General features: G+C 49.4%; 1 protein-coding gene and 1 long non-coding RNA gene across 2 annotated transcripts in view; both read left to right on the forward strand.

The window, feature by feature from the left end:
- Positions 1-14,177, forward strand: part of Ppargc1b (PPARG coactivator 1 beta) — a 109,926-nt gene that overhangs the window by 1,350 nt on the left and 94,399 nt on the right.
- LOC121138847 lies at positions 255-2,856 on the forward strand. The gene is made up of 2 exons (XR_005875719.1): positions 255-511; positions 2,697-2,856. It is a non-coding gene; the product is annotated as an uncharacterized LOC121138847 (long non-coding RNA).

The raw sequence follows: 14,177 nt of genomic DNA on the forward strand, positions 1-14,177 counted from the left end.
TGCGGCGGAGCCTGGGAGGAGACCCCGGATGCGGGGATACGTCTGGGTACAGAGCTGGGCTATCGGACGGAAACCCGCGGGACTCGCGGGGACAGACTGAGTACCTGGAGTGGAAGCGTTTGTGCCGGCCCGCTTTGCATAACACTAGGAGGGAGGGGAAGGCGGAGGAGGGGGGGCGGGAGGTGGGAGGAGAGAGGGAAACTTTGCTTCTGGTTAGAATCTACCAGTCTTTGGGCGGTAGCAGCTGTCATGGGACCGGGTGGGCGGGGAGAGGCTTGCAAGCTGATTCCTTGCGGTGAGACGCGACTCGGTGGGGACGCAGCGGCTGAGACGTTCGGCTCCGGGAAGACTCCCGGTGGCGACTTAAGGCTGGCGACTAGAACAGGCGGCGTGGCGAGGTGTCGCCTAGAGGAAGCCCGCCACGCGCGGGAGACGGCGGGCCGTAGCCCTCTGCAAACGCGGCGGCGTCCCGGAGATGCCGGGCCGCGTGGTGTGTGGCTGGCGCGCTCGGGTGGGTTCGCAGCAGAGGCCCAAGGGGACGGTGGCGAGTGATCGCTTTCCTTCAGGTCGGGAGGGGATGCTAATGAGTCGGCTGTGCGCGGGTGTGAGTGTGTGTGTGTGTGTGTGTGTGTGTGTGTGTCCCCTGCGCGTGTGCACACGCCGCGCGCGCCGGGCGCGTACCTTTACCTCTGACGAAACTGCGGTGGAGCTCCCGGCAACGTCGCCGGGCTCGGTCACACGCCCGGTGTTTGTGTCTGCGAAGTCGGGCCCTAGCCTCAGCACCCCAGGAGTGGATAGCCTGGGACCAGGACTGGAGGTGGTGGGGGTTTGGTGGACCCGGAGAAGACCTGCACCCCAGATCTCTATTGCCTGGAGTCGTCCCCATCTCTACACTTAAGAACCTAGCAGAAATAGCCGAAATAGCCAGTGAGACTCCTTCACCCATAACAAGATTGTCCGCTCTGGACATGACCCTGGCCTTCAACTCTAGCTTTGGTGTTTGGCTCACCACTAATTAATTGTTTGCCCTTTTAGCCGCCAGCCTAGCTTAGTTAGTAGGGCTGCTTCACCAAGGAAAGTAGAAAAAAAAAATGAGTAATCAGGTGTCAGCAGAAGCAGCGCAGTGAAAGTTAATTTGGGACGTTTGCCCCCCCCTAACCACGTGACAGGCCGAAGATCTCCCGGTGATCTTTGCCGGGCCAACTTGGGAAATGTAATTGATACCGGGAGCTTTGCAGCCACCCCTAGAAGGTTCAGAGCTGAGCGGGAATGGGCGGGGCAGCCCGCCGCCTCATTTTACAGTTGGGGAAGAGGCTGTGAGGGGTGAGCTGCTTGTCCACGACCACTCAGCCAGGGGGTGACAGAGCCACCCAGGGCTCCTGACTCCAGGTCCTGTGTGTTACCTCGAAATAGCACTGGACTTGGAGTCAGAAGGCCTGAGTGGAGTCACCTTCCCCGCTCTCTGGCTGGGTGATCCTGGAGCAAGCCATTTTGACTCTCCAGCCGGGTTTCTCCATCTGTCCAATGGGGCCGGCGGTGCTGCCGGAGAAGCCAGAGGCCTGCTGGTGGGGGTGAGCCTTGTTTGCATGTGAGATGTCTGGTTGTCCCTCCCTGCTGCTGCTTCCCCACAGCCCTTCCCGGACCCTCCCCTCCCCTCAGCTCTCCCCTTGGGAGGGTTGGGGAAAGTGGATCGTCTTTGTCCCCAAAAGATTTCTTGTTGTCTTTGGTGGCTAACCCAGGCATAGATTAAAGAGAATTTGCGTTTCAGGGACTTTTATCCATTGTTGCTGAAGTAGCCGATTATCAGAACCAGAATTGTGGCAACCTCTTGGAAATGTTTGAAGAGTGTGTCCCAAAGACCTCTGTGCTGGTTTCAACTTTGCTTACACGGTTCCCCTAGCCTGGTGTGCCCTCACCCACCATCCCGCATGGCTTTCTCCCTTAGTAGGCCTTCCTGCCAGTTTGCCCTGCTCTCTCTGCTGTCTTTCATAGTTATAAAACCAAGCACTATGTGTTTGAGTCTATCCAGTAGGATTTAAGTTGTGCCTTTTTATCTCTTTGTGCCCACATGGCACCTGCCAGCATGCTGAGCAATGTTCCTTTGCCCAGTTCTTGATGAGGTCCATGGATTACAAAGGGGTACAGTTGAGCCTTGCCAAACAGAAGCTCCCGGGCTGACAGGGGAGACAGCTGGGCGGTGAATATGGGAGAGAGGAATGTACAGGGTTACAGCTGCTAGCAAAAGCCTGGACTCCAAAAGCCACATGGAAAGCTCGGTAAATAAAGGGGCCATTTGAAATCACTTGAGTGCTTGGAGTGACAGTCATAGTGTTAGAGATGACAAGGGCATTATCAATCATCTAGTCCAACCCTTACTGAAAAATTTTAAAATTTCAACATTGTTAGAAAACATCGCCAAGCATCATAGAAAAGGAGACATATCTAATGTTTCAAAACTGTTTAATTTTGTGTGTATGTGTGTGTGTTTGCATGTGTGTGCTCTGGTATGTGTGTGGAGGTCAGAGGACAACTTGCAGAAGTTCCCTGCCACCAAGTGGGACATGGAAATTGAATTCAGGTCATCAACTTTTACCTGCTGAGCCGTCTCGCCAGCCCAGAAATATGTAATGCTATCCAAAGAGAGCTACTCTAAAGTTATATGTATCTCAAGATGTTTTTCTTTCTTATCTATATAGATTACTTCTTTGGGAAAAAAGAAAACAACAAATGGAATTATTCTGATACACTAATTTGTAAATTGGAAGCACACTGTTTTGTAACTTGTCTTTTTTCTTTTCCTCATAATATGCTGTGAACATCTTTGCTCATCAATAAATACCGTGCTTAATATCTTAATGGTTGTATAGTATTTCATGGAGGGTTGAGCCAACATGCACCAATCAGTCCTTCAGTTGTTTGCATTTATGCTATTGTAAGCAATGCTGACACGAATATCTTTGTGTACATGTATTCTTTCCTTCATTTAAATTCCTAGAAGTAAAATTGCTCTATCAAAGGAACCATGCAGGCATTTGGTAAACACATATTTAAATTATCTTCTAGAGAGATTGTATTGGTTTACACACTCATTGGCATTGTGTGGGAATGTGACTGACCATTCCCTAGTTATTCATACTATTTTCATTTTTACCAGTTCAGTCAATAATACACTCTGTTACTGTTGCTGTTCAGTGTGCATTTCTTTGGTAACATGTGCTGTTCAGCTGCTCCCTACTTGCAAGGCTTCAGGGACTTGACCTGACTAGGGCAGTGAGGGAGTAAAGGAGAGACAGACACAGGGAGACACAGAAATAACTGGGGTAGGGGTGGACTGGGCTCTGATGGAGAAACCCTCAGATGCTCGGAGTATTTACTGTGTACATGTGAACGCAGAGGTGGGGCTATTGCATACAGATAAACGAGGAGGCAGGGTTTAGCTACTGCTGGATCACCAGTTAAGTTTAGCTAACTTAGGTAGGAGCTGTCTCCGTAGGGGAACAGTCTTCAGACTAAATATCCAGGGGAAGAAAACTACGGGGAACATTTTCTGCATTTACTGCTGACAGTCACACTTGGAGCCCCAGAAGACTTTTGCTATGTCTCTCTCTGAGCCTCACTTTGGTGGCGAGGGTGGGTTAGACTCTTTGCCAGTTTACTATGGGTCTGAAGCCATGCCCATGCCAATAGTGTCCATTCACTCAGGGCTCTCCGCCTCCTATACCCAATCCCTTCCCATAGAGAGCCAATTACAGCTGGTTGCATACATGGCACCATGGTTGTGAACTTGTCCCATTTTACAGTTGGATCTTTGTGACCTCGTTAAGCTGGGACTGAGCACACAGAAAGGGGTCCTGGGCACATGGAGAACTGGAGAGAGGACTTGGAGTCCTCCTGCCCCTTCATAGGTCTGGGACACTGCCGCCTCCGTTGACCTTGAAGCCAGGGCCAGCTGCTGTCCTAGTCAGAATTGCAGCTGTGTGTAGCAGGTGCACTGACCCACCTTTGGCCTGCATGAGACCGGGGGCAGGGTCACTTTTTCATGAGTCCATCTGGGGACATGTTCCCCAGAGACCTGAGCTCCACGTTCTCTGGCCAATGCTGGTGGTGAGCCGTGGCTATGATACCCAGGAAAGGCAGCAGCCTAGCGGTTGGCCCCCTGGGGCTCATGTTTCCCCCTGGCCTTGGGGCCTCCTCTCCCCAACTGGTGCAGGTCAGCCAGGAACTCCACTATGCTGTGCTGTGAGTCATCCTTTTCCTTCCCTCTCATTTAGAAGGAACACAGGCTTGAGTCAGAAGCAGCCCTGCAAATGGGGCCTCGGGCTTGGAAGTGAGGTCATGACTAGAGCATTGCAGTGCTAACAGCTGCCTTCCCTTCCCAGGCGGCGGCAGCAGCGGCAGCAGCAGCGGTGGCATTTATAGCATATCCCCCTGGTCACATGTTCTTCGCTGAGCCTCAGCTGGCACTGTTACACTTTCTTCCTCACAAAGATCTGTAGAGTCTAGGTAGTGTTTTTACAGTTTTAAAGATTTCGTGGTTCCTAAGAACTCCCTGACTGCCTACTCCACTTACACTGCCTTGGAGTAAGTGAAGAGGCAGGGATAGAGGTGACATGCCCCTCTTAATGTTGCCTGAAGAGGAACTGTTCTCTGCGCTCATGGCTGTTTCTCTGGCACCTCAAACAAATGATGACACACCAAGAGAGGACAGAGTCTAAAGTACTTCTCAACCTGCGAAAAGGGGGTAACAAACCCTGTCTGTCAGGAATGAAATGATGGATTGTAAAGTGAGCATTGACCTGCTGCCTAGACACCTTGGAATTTTCTCATTGAAGCACTTGGATGGGACAGGATTAAATTTAGAGCTAGCTCTGTGCATGCGATCTTTTGTTTGGTTTGCAGTACTGGGGATTGCACTCAGGGCTGTGTAAAAACTAGGCAAGCATTTTACTTTTATTTATTTATTATTTATTTTCTTCTTCTTTTTAAGCAGGATCTCTCTTTGTAGCCCTGGCTGTCCTGGAATTCACTCTGTAGACCAGGCTAGCCTCAAACTCAGAGATCCGCCTGCCTCTGCCTCCCTTAGAGGCTTGCACCACCACCATCCAGCCTGGGTTGACCTTTCTGTGTTCTCTCCTTCTTGCCAAGGTCCTTTTCCCATCTTCAACTAGATTCTTTTTTTTTGGTTTTTCGAGACAGGGTTTCTCTGTATTGTTTTGGAGGCTATCCTGGAACTAGCTCTGTAGACCAGGCTGGCCTCGAACTCACAGAGATCCGCCTGCCTCTGCCTCCCGAGTGCTGGGATTAAAGGCGTGCGCCACCAACGCCCGGCTTAGATTCTTATAACTACTACCAGGCTTTACCACACTCGTCTTCTCTTTTCTCATTTGTCCTTGGTCTTGGTCACAAGACGGAGAGGAAGGGAACAGACATTTTTCCATATAAGCCTGCCCCCAGCATGCATCATCTCCCTGGTCATCAGCGTGCCTCAACAGGAATCCACTGCAGCAGCTGACAAACCCACACACATCCGTCATGATTTCCCAGAGCCCCCAGAGCCCCCTGGCTCACAGCGTGGCTCACTCTTAGAACTGCATGTTCGGTGGATTGGGGCAAGCGTTGCACCGACTGTCCCAGGTCCTAAGAGCTCTTAGCTCCGTCTTTCCGTCTCTTTGCTCTCATTGCTGCCAACCACTGGCGTTTTACTGTCTCCATAGGTTTGCCTTCTTCAGAGTATCATGGAGTTGCAATCATGTAGCATGTGGGTGCAGATGGGCTTATTTCAGGTAGTAATGCGGTTTAAGATTCCTTCATGTGTTTTCATAGTTTGGCACAGCTCCCTACTACTTTTAAATTAACCTCCAAACTTGAAGTTTGATGTGCAAGGGCATCATTTGCTTGATGTTGGAGCATAAGCCCCAGGGTTTATCCTGAGTTGCTTACTTTTCCCAAGTTTTAAATCAGGACTTATAAGCTCCATAACCTTGGGCAAATGTCATAATGTCCCTGAGCTCAACTGGTTCCTATATGACATTAGGGATAGCATCATTTTTGTCTGAGGCTCATCCCAGAATGTGCTGTGAAGTTTCCTCCTGGGACCTAGGTTCATGCTGTCCCTTGCTGTCACTTCGTCCCCCTTTCACCGTTTCTATTTAGCTGTAAGAGCCGGGCTCTTGTGGCTGTGCTATGCTCTAGACCCCATGACTCCAGCCCTGCTTCACGGTGTGCTGGGCCTGCAGAGCTCTGGAACTACCTCCACCTGCTCTGCCGTTTGTCGGCTGGGAGACCTTTCTGACCACTGGAGATCACAGTCACACAAACTTCCATCCTTTTTTTTTTTAATTCCTTTTTAGAATACATTATGCTTTGATCATGTTTTTCTCCCCCACCAACCCCTCCCAGATCGCCTCCATCTCCCTACCTGCCCACTTTTGTTCTTTCTATCTCATTCTCAAAAAGGTACCCACTCCCATAAAAATCAAAACAACAACAACAACAACAAAAAACCAGTAAGGCAAAAAATGCCAAAGCAAAACAAAAATGAAGCCAAAGCCCGCATGGGTCCTGCGCTGGAGTGTGGACACTCCATTGGAAAGAACTGATTCTTTTCTCCTTTGCTAGCGAGTATTGATTGTGAATAACTTCTTGTTCCCCGGTGGGAGCGTCTGCTCTCCCTTCAGTGCTGGTACCCCATGTGGCTTCAGCCTGTGCAGGCTCTGTGTGATGCTGTCTCAGTCTCTGTGAGCTCACATGTGCACCAGCCCTGCTGTGTCTGGAAGACGCAGTCTCCTTGGAGTCACCCATCCCCTCTGGCTCTTACAGTCTTTGCACACGGGTCCCTGAGCCTTGAAGGGGGAGGGGCTTTATGAAAGCACCCCGTTTAGGACCCAGTGCTCTAACGTCTCACGTGCTCTGCACGTTTATTCAGTTGTGGGTGTCTGTGTGAATTCACTGCGTCACTGAATGCAGAGAAGCTGACCTGGCGCCCAGCTAGAAGCTTCAGCACCACTGCTCGGTCGGTGTTCGTGGTGCTGGCCCGTACTCTGCGCACTGCTGGAGGAGAGAGGTAATCGCCAGTATCACGCAGCTACAAACCCTGCAGTCTACAACAGCCACCGGCCTGAAAGACATACTGGTGTAATAGTGGTACAAATACCACAAGCGTAACCAACCACCTTTTGACTGGACTTAAGGCCAACTTACACGAGATAGAACCTGTATTGGACACTGCCAAACTGTCCAGGATCCTAAGTCTAGATAGCTCATAGGCTTGGGGGAAAATCTGCTGCTATTCTTCTTCTTCTTTTTTTTTTTTTTTGTGGTTTTTCGAGACAGGGTTTCTCTGTAGCTTTGGAGACTGTCCTGGAACTCACTTTGTAGACCAGGCTGGCCTCGAACTCACAGAGATCCGCCTGCCTCTGCCTCCCGAGTGCTGGGATTAAAGGCGTGCGCCACCAACGCCCGGCTGCTATTATTCTTCTTTAAAACAACAAAAAAAAAAACGAAACAAACCTTACAATAAGATTACTTCTAGTGACATTACGCCGTATTCACTGAGCAGTGCCCTCATCAGACAGCTTCCATTTTTGTAAAGAGTGATAAAAACAACAGCAACAACAACAAAAACCCGACAACGTGAGTTTATAGTACCTGGGGGACCAGTTCTAAAACATCCCTTATAGAGGTCACAGGCGGTGTCCCTACTCCTGTCTAGTCAGCGTTATGAGGATAGACCACTTTCTTCCTGAGAGAACAGGCAAGCCCACTGCACAGCAAAGGTTAGTGTTCCCATGAGTGGATATGTTCTCCCGGAAGCAGGGTACCCACTGGTTTTCACTGTCTTAGAGTTCCAGAGAAAGGCCACTAACCTTGTCGTCTTGATATCATTATAGCCGACCTAAACTTTAAGTCCCTGCCTGAGAGCCTGTCCTCCTTGGGAAGCTATTTAACCCTCTTCCACTCAGGCAGACTTTGCCTCTTGCCTTGATATCTGGACATGAGTTCCTCCTTGCAGCTTCGCTGAGAATTCTGGGAGGCTGGGAAAGTTGAGGTAGTGCCTATAAAGTATTTAGTGGTCCCCCAACCCCTCAGCACACACTTGCTCCATTATCAGCAATATCAGGGTATCATTTCATATCCTGCACACCATGTCTTTCATTTGAATGTTTCCAGTTTCTGTGAACAGATGGTCGTGACCATGGATGGGCTTCCTGTGTTCTCCATTTGGTGAATTCTGAAATGGAGGCGCAGAGAAGTTGGGTCAGTTACTCACAGTCTCCTAGCTGGTCCAGAATTTGAACTTGAGCAGCTTCCTTCCCTCCAGGCTTTGGGAAGGCCCTCAGAGAGCATTGTATTCAGCCTGCGTTTCACAGAAGAGGGGACTCGAGGTGCCTAGAGGTTCAGGCGCTTCCTTTCCAGCTGGGTCTTGTCCAGCTCTAGGACTTGGTCGGGGGGAGGGTATCTTGGTTCAGAGGGAGCTCAGGACAGGAAGTTTTCTCAAGAATACTACTGTCTGGCCTGCTGGGCTTAGGGTGTCTGTTGGACCCTGAGCTAGGATTTTCTTCCTGTTCTCACATTCTTAAAGACCACACATGTGCACTCTTTGCAGCTGACCACATAGGCCCTCTCACCAGATACTCTAGTGAGGGAGATGGAGAGGGCATGAAGAGCCCCCAGAGATAGGTCCTGCCTTGAGGGCTGGTCTTCAGGCTTTAATTGGCGCTGGGCTTCTGGGACCCCACTCTGCACCTTCCTAGCATACAGAGTTGCCTCCTGATCTAGAGAGACTTACAATTGGGAAGGTAAAGTCACTGGTCAGTTAGCACCACTATCCCGCCATTGGAGCAGTGTTTAAAACAGGGCAGTAAGAGGGCTGGAGAGATGGCTCAGTGGTTACGAGCACTGACTGCTCTTCCAGAGGATCCAATTCCCAGCACCCATATGGCAGGTAACAACTGTCTGTAACTCCAAGATCTGACACTCTAACACTGACATACACGCAGGCAAAACAACAATGCAAATAAAAATAAAAATAAAGTTACAAAAAAAAAACCCAAAACAAAACAGGCCAATTAGCCTTTGCTCTGATTGTTTCAGAAGCAATGGGCTTAGAGTTCTGTGGACAGTAGGCCCTATGGCCTTGGCAAAGGATTTCTTTGTGTCTCAGCATTTTTGTCTACAAAATGGGGATGGTAGTAGTACACTGTCATGTACTTATGGTCATAGTGCAAACGGTCTAAGGAGGTGCCTGTGCAGAGATGTTTGGTGTATAGCCTCCTATGAAGAGACAGATCTTGGGATTGATTCCCTACCACCACCGCTGTCACCACCACCACCACCACCACCACCACCACAATCTAGGTCCTTGGTCCTGAGGTTCCTTTGTCAAAGTAATTGTTTTCCTTCCCCTGCACTAAATCTAAAGGAATTGTTTAGGAACAGTGCCTTAACAACTGTTGCCATGCTGGCTTGCTCCTCTTTAATCCCAGCACTCAGGAGGCAGGGGCAGGTGGATCTCTGAGTTTGAGGCCGGCCTGGTCTACAGAGCGAGTTCCAGGACAGTCAATACTCCACAGAGAAACCCTGTCTCAAAAAACCAAAAAGGGGGGGAGGAAGAAAACTAAATCCAGCTGGATGCCACTTGAAGATAGAGATGAATGAAGGAATATTTGGTAGTGGCTAAGAACTCTGGGCTTTGGAGTTTAGCCATGTACATTTTAAATCATGGCTTTCCCACTTCTTAGCTCTGTGACCTCAAGCAAGAGTTATGATCTCTCTCAGCCTCATTGCTTCAGATGAGGATTGGGGGATTAATTGTTTGGCCTTCCTAGGAAAACATGACATCACTGCGTTGGACCCAGAAGGCTTGCCTCACTGACATAGTAAGTGCTTGACAAATGATCGCCACACCAATGATGGCAAAAACAGTGATGGAAATGTGAATTATTCGAATGTCATCTTGAGCTTTGAGGGCAGTTTGGAGTGCCTTGGGGATCACCTTGCTTAATTTTCTCACCTCAGAGTGAGGAAACAGTCTAAGAACAGATGAGATGCCTCCAGGTCACACAGCAGGGACTTCTGTCTCCTTCCATGGATTGCTCTGCATAACAGGGACTCTGCTTTCTGGGACCCACTGTCTGGACACTTAGCTGGGTAAGCCCTGCCTGGCTGAGATGGATGCTCCCCGACAGCTCTGCAGCCATATTTTCCCTTGTGATTGCCTGGCAGAACATAGTCATTTAGAACCAGGCCCTGAGCAGTTGCAGCAGCCAGCCCACGAGTCCCTCCCTGATGTTGCCATGGCAAACAGCCTTGGCAACGTGGCTGCTGGAGCCTTTATTTCTGGTCTCAGGATCTGTGTGGGGAAATGTGGTACCCAGAACAGTGAGAAGGACTCTGTTGTGGCTCCTTGGCACTGAAGGTGGCCCAGCCTTCATCCTGCTCTGGTGATCTCAGGCCATAGTATCTTCTGATCAAAAATCTCTGCAGCCCTCTATGTTTCTGTGTGACCTGCAGAAACAGGCCTCTGGATATGACCTTCAAGGTCTCAAATGCCCATCTAATCTCCTCTCCACCTGTCAATCATCTACTGCATGTGTGACGGGCTATGATAAGCAGAAAAGCATGGTATTCGGAATGTGATCTCCTTCAACAATAATGAGGAGGAAGATGACAGGTCATGACTACTCTCTAACCCTTCCAAGAGATTGTTTGGCTTTGTGCTGAATTCTACCCAATGATTTACCTCTGAGGAAGCCCATGAAGTAGTCTCCACCAAGCTTTATTTCACAATTGGGTAGACTGAGGCTGACATAGAGTTGCCCTGGTATTGTTCTATAATTCTCCCCCCCACCCCCCGTTGCTTCTGAGAGACACCCCCAAGGGGGGGGTCCTGATTCTCACTGCCCTCATTACTGCCTTTAGCACCCAGCTCAGATGCCACCTCCTCTAATTCCCACTCTCAAAAGTGTCCTATCTGTCGTGGCACCACAATTTGTTATACTTATTCCTTGGTTTTGCACTGTACTCTGTCATCCTGAGGAGTTTTGTTTTCTTTGTGTTTTGGTGCTAGGGGTGGAACCTAGGGCCTCATGTAGGCTAAGGTTGACTTACACTCCACCGCCACCCTAACTAGGAAAGCTTTTGACTGTCTAATCCTCTTGAGGGGTTTGGCTGGGCCTCAGAGTCAGCAAAGGGGTTCATTATCACCGCTATCATTATTAATGGTCATCATGAAATAGCAACCACATAGACTGATGCAGGAGTCCAAGCTGGGAACTTCAGGGGCATTATCTTTTTAATCTGGCACTCTAATGCCTGAAAAGGGACCTAAGGGAATTGCAGACACTTTCCCCAATCCTGGGGAAACTAGGTCTGTCTGCTTCAAAACACTTGACCCTGACAATTGCAGTGTGACTAATCCAACTGGACACATAAAAAATTAGAATGGGGTGACTGGAGGCATTGGAGCAGGTAGTGGTGGGATCAGGAGGATAGACAAGAGGAGCCTTGGCTTGAGAAATGATTTGTATAGGAGTCCTTCAGGGCCCACTGTGTGCCAGACTGTCCCCACTCTTGACCTTGCCCAGAGTCCTGGTTAAATGTAAAAAGGTGAGCTCTACCAGCTACAGCCTTTGTGCTTGGAGTTGTGCTGTGATAAATGGGTGAGACCTACAGAGATAATGCAGTAGCCCTTGCAAGGGCCCAGTGCCCTTGTCACCGAAGATAAGCCTCGCACACAGAGGACTCAAAGACAACCCTTTGCCGAGCCTCTGGAACCCTATCGGAACACACCTTCTGAGGGCAGGTCCCTATAGAATGTTAAGCCCCCAGCAGGAATTCACAGGGCATGGCTGTGGTCCACCTGGGGACAAGCCCTGGGGACTCGAAGATCTTCATAACTCAGGGAAGTGTTCCCACTCTCTGGACAACACAGTATGTTTGAGGACAGACTGGGCCTATAGGAGGCCTGTCTCTCCCCCCAAATTCCCAGTGTATGGTCCCTGAGGAAAGTGTATTTTGTCAGAGAAGCAAAGATTGTATTACAGTTTGATAAGGTCTTTGAAAATAGGAAGTCTTATCTACCGGGCGGTGGTAACGCATGCCTTCAGTCCCAGCACTCGGGAGGCAGAGACGACGGATCTTTGTGAGTTTGAGGCCAGCTTTGTCTACAGAGTGAGTTCCAGGACAGCCAGGACTGTTACACAGAGGAACCCTGTCCTGAAAAACAAAACAAAACATAAAAAGAAAATAGGAAGTCTTGTTGGGTGGTGGTAGTACACGCCTTTAACCCCATTCAAGGTCAGCCTGGTCTACAGAACTGGACAGCCAGGGCTAGCTACACAGAGAAGCCCTGTCATAAGAAGGAAGAGAGAGAGAATAAAAGTCTATCCAAACCAGTCAAAAGTTTTAGGCTTCTTAATAACTTTTCTTTTGTACACACCTATTGTCGTTGGTGGTGCCCGATGAATCAGGAGCTAGACCCAGCTGTAAACCTTTCTTTGAGAATTCGTGTAGTCTGAAAAGAAGGTATTATCTCTCAGCTGTCCAAGGCTTCTGGGGATAATATAAAGAATGTAGGCTGGGCGACAGGCAAGCATTGACTGCCCTCAAGACACTGTGTAAGCTTAGGGACTAATGGACCTGGACCAGCCTTAGCTCCGTGCCTTTTAGCTGTGTGATCTAAGGAGTTAGACAGCCCCTCTGTGCTCCTGTTAGCAAGCTCCCACATTAGAGTATAGATAGGATTTACCTTACAGGCTCTGGAGCTCATCATGGCTGTCAGCCGTGTTTGCACACCATAACCAACTGTGCAGTGACAACATCCTAATTACACATTGGCCCCTGTGTGTGCAGGCCTCAAGCTTCTGTCTTTTATTCTTTTTGTTTGCTCATGTCTCTCCCCTTTTCTCTCTACTGTGTCTTAGGAAGCTTCCTCTGGTGACACCCTTACTCTGGTCCTAAAAAGTCAGATACTATTTGAAGAGTGTCTGGCACTAACTCTGTGGGGTTGCTCCAGGCTCTGTCTTTCTTGCTTCTGTTTGGAGCACAGAGTACATAGCCCTTCATTTAGAAATGACTAAGATTGATGGAGGACCATTGTAGTATCTGGCTTAAGCAGGTTGGCTTACCTAGGTAGCATCTCTCTACTTTTTACATCCATTCCATTTTATGGATGGGGAAAGTGGAGGCTGGGTGTCAGAAGAGGGCTTGATAGAATGGTGCAGTTTAACCTGTTTCAATGCTTGTCTTCTGAGGCTGGAGAGGTGGCTTAGTGGCTAAGAGCACTCGCTGCTCTTCTAGAGGCACTAGGTTCAGTTCCCAGCACCCACATGGTGGCTCATAATTAGTCATAGTAACAGTTACAGGGAATCTGAAACACACTTTTGACCTCCACAGGCACCAGGCACAAACAGGGTGCTATAGACATACATGTAGGTAAAATACACACATAAATAAATGTAAAAAAGTTAAAACAACCCCCAAGTGCCCCAAATCTGCTCCCCTCCATCTTTAGGCACACACCCACACGTGGGGCAAACGCATAGAAGGTAGGGTTATTTTAAGAGGCGAGTGGGTTGCAAAGGAGGAAACCTGGAGGAAATGCACGCTGTCAGCCTGGGGCTTCTTTGATTGTCAAAACTCTTCAAGACTAGAGGATGCTGGTCTTGGTCCCAGCTCCACAGAAGTTTAGGGGAACAAGGAACCCGAGTCCACATCTGGCACCAAGTGCCTTGTTTTCCAGCTCCCACATGCTGCTTTTGCCAGTGATGGAGCCCAAGTTAGGACTGAGCTGTGGGGCCTTTGTGACCATTCCATCTCCCTGAATGGTCTTCCCTGAAGTCTTTCTTGTCCCTAAGCCCCCAGGTACCTTCTCAGACAGGCTGTCTCAGACTCTGCTCTTCTCTCCAGGACCCAGGCGTGTGGCACTTGGGGACACTCTGGCTTACTTATTAATGTTTCTCTTCTTTTTAAAACAATTTTTTATTCTCATGTTCTACGGGTGTTTTGTTAGCATGCTTGTCTGTAAGCCACATGTGTGCCTGGTGCCCACAGAGTCCAGAAGAGGGTTCTGGGACCCCTGGGACTGGAGGTGCAAGGTGGCTGTTTGTCATGTGGGTGCTGGGAACACAACTTGGAACCTCTAGCAGAGTGGCCAGTGCTCTTAATGCCACTGAGCC

Source organism: Mesocricetus auratus, unplaced genomic scaffold (genome assembly GCF_017639785.1).
Source record: "Mesocricetus auratus isolate SY011 unplaced genomic scaffold, BCM_Maur_2.0 Super-Scaffold_6730, whole genome shotgun sequence".
In the NCBI taxonomy this organism is placed as follows: Eukaryota; Metazoa; Chordata; class Mammalia; order Rodentia; family Cricetidae; genus Mesocricetus; species Mesocricetus auratus.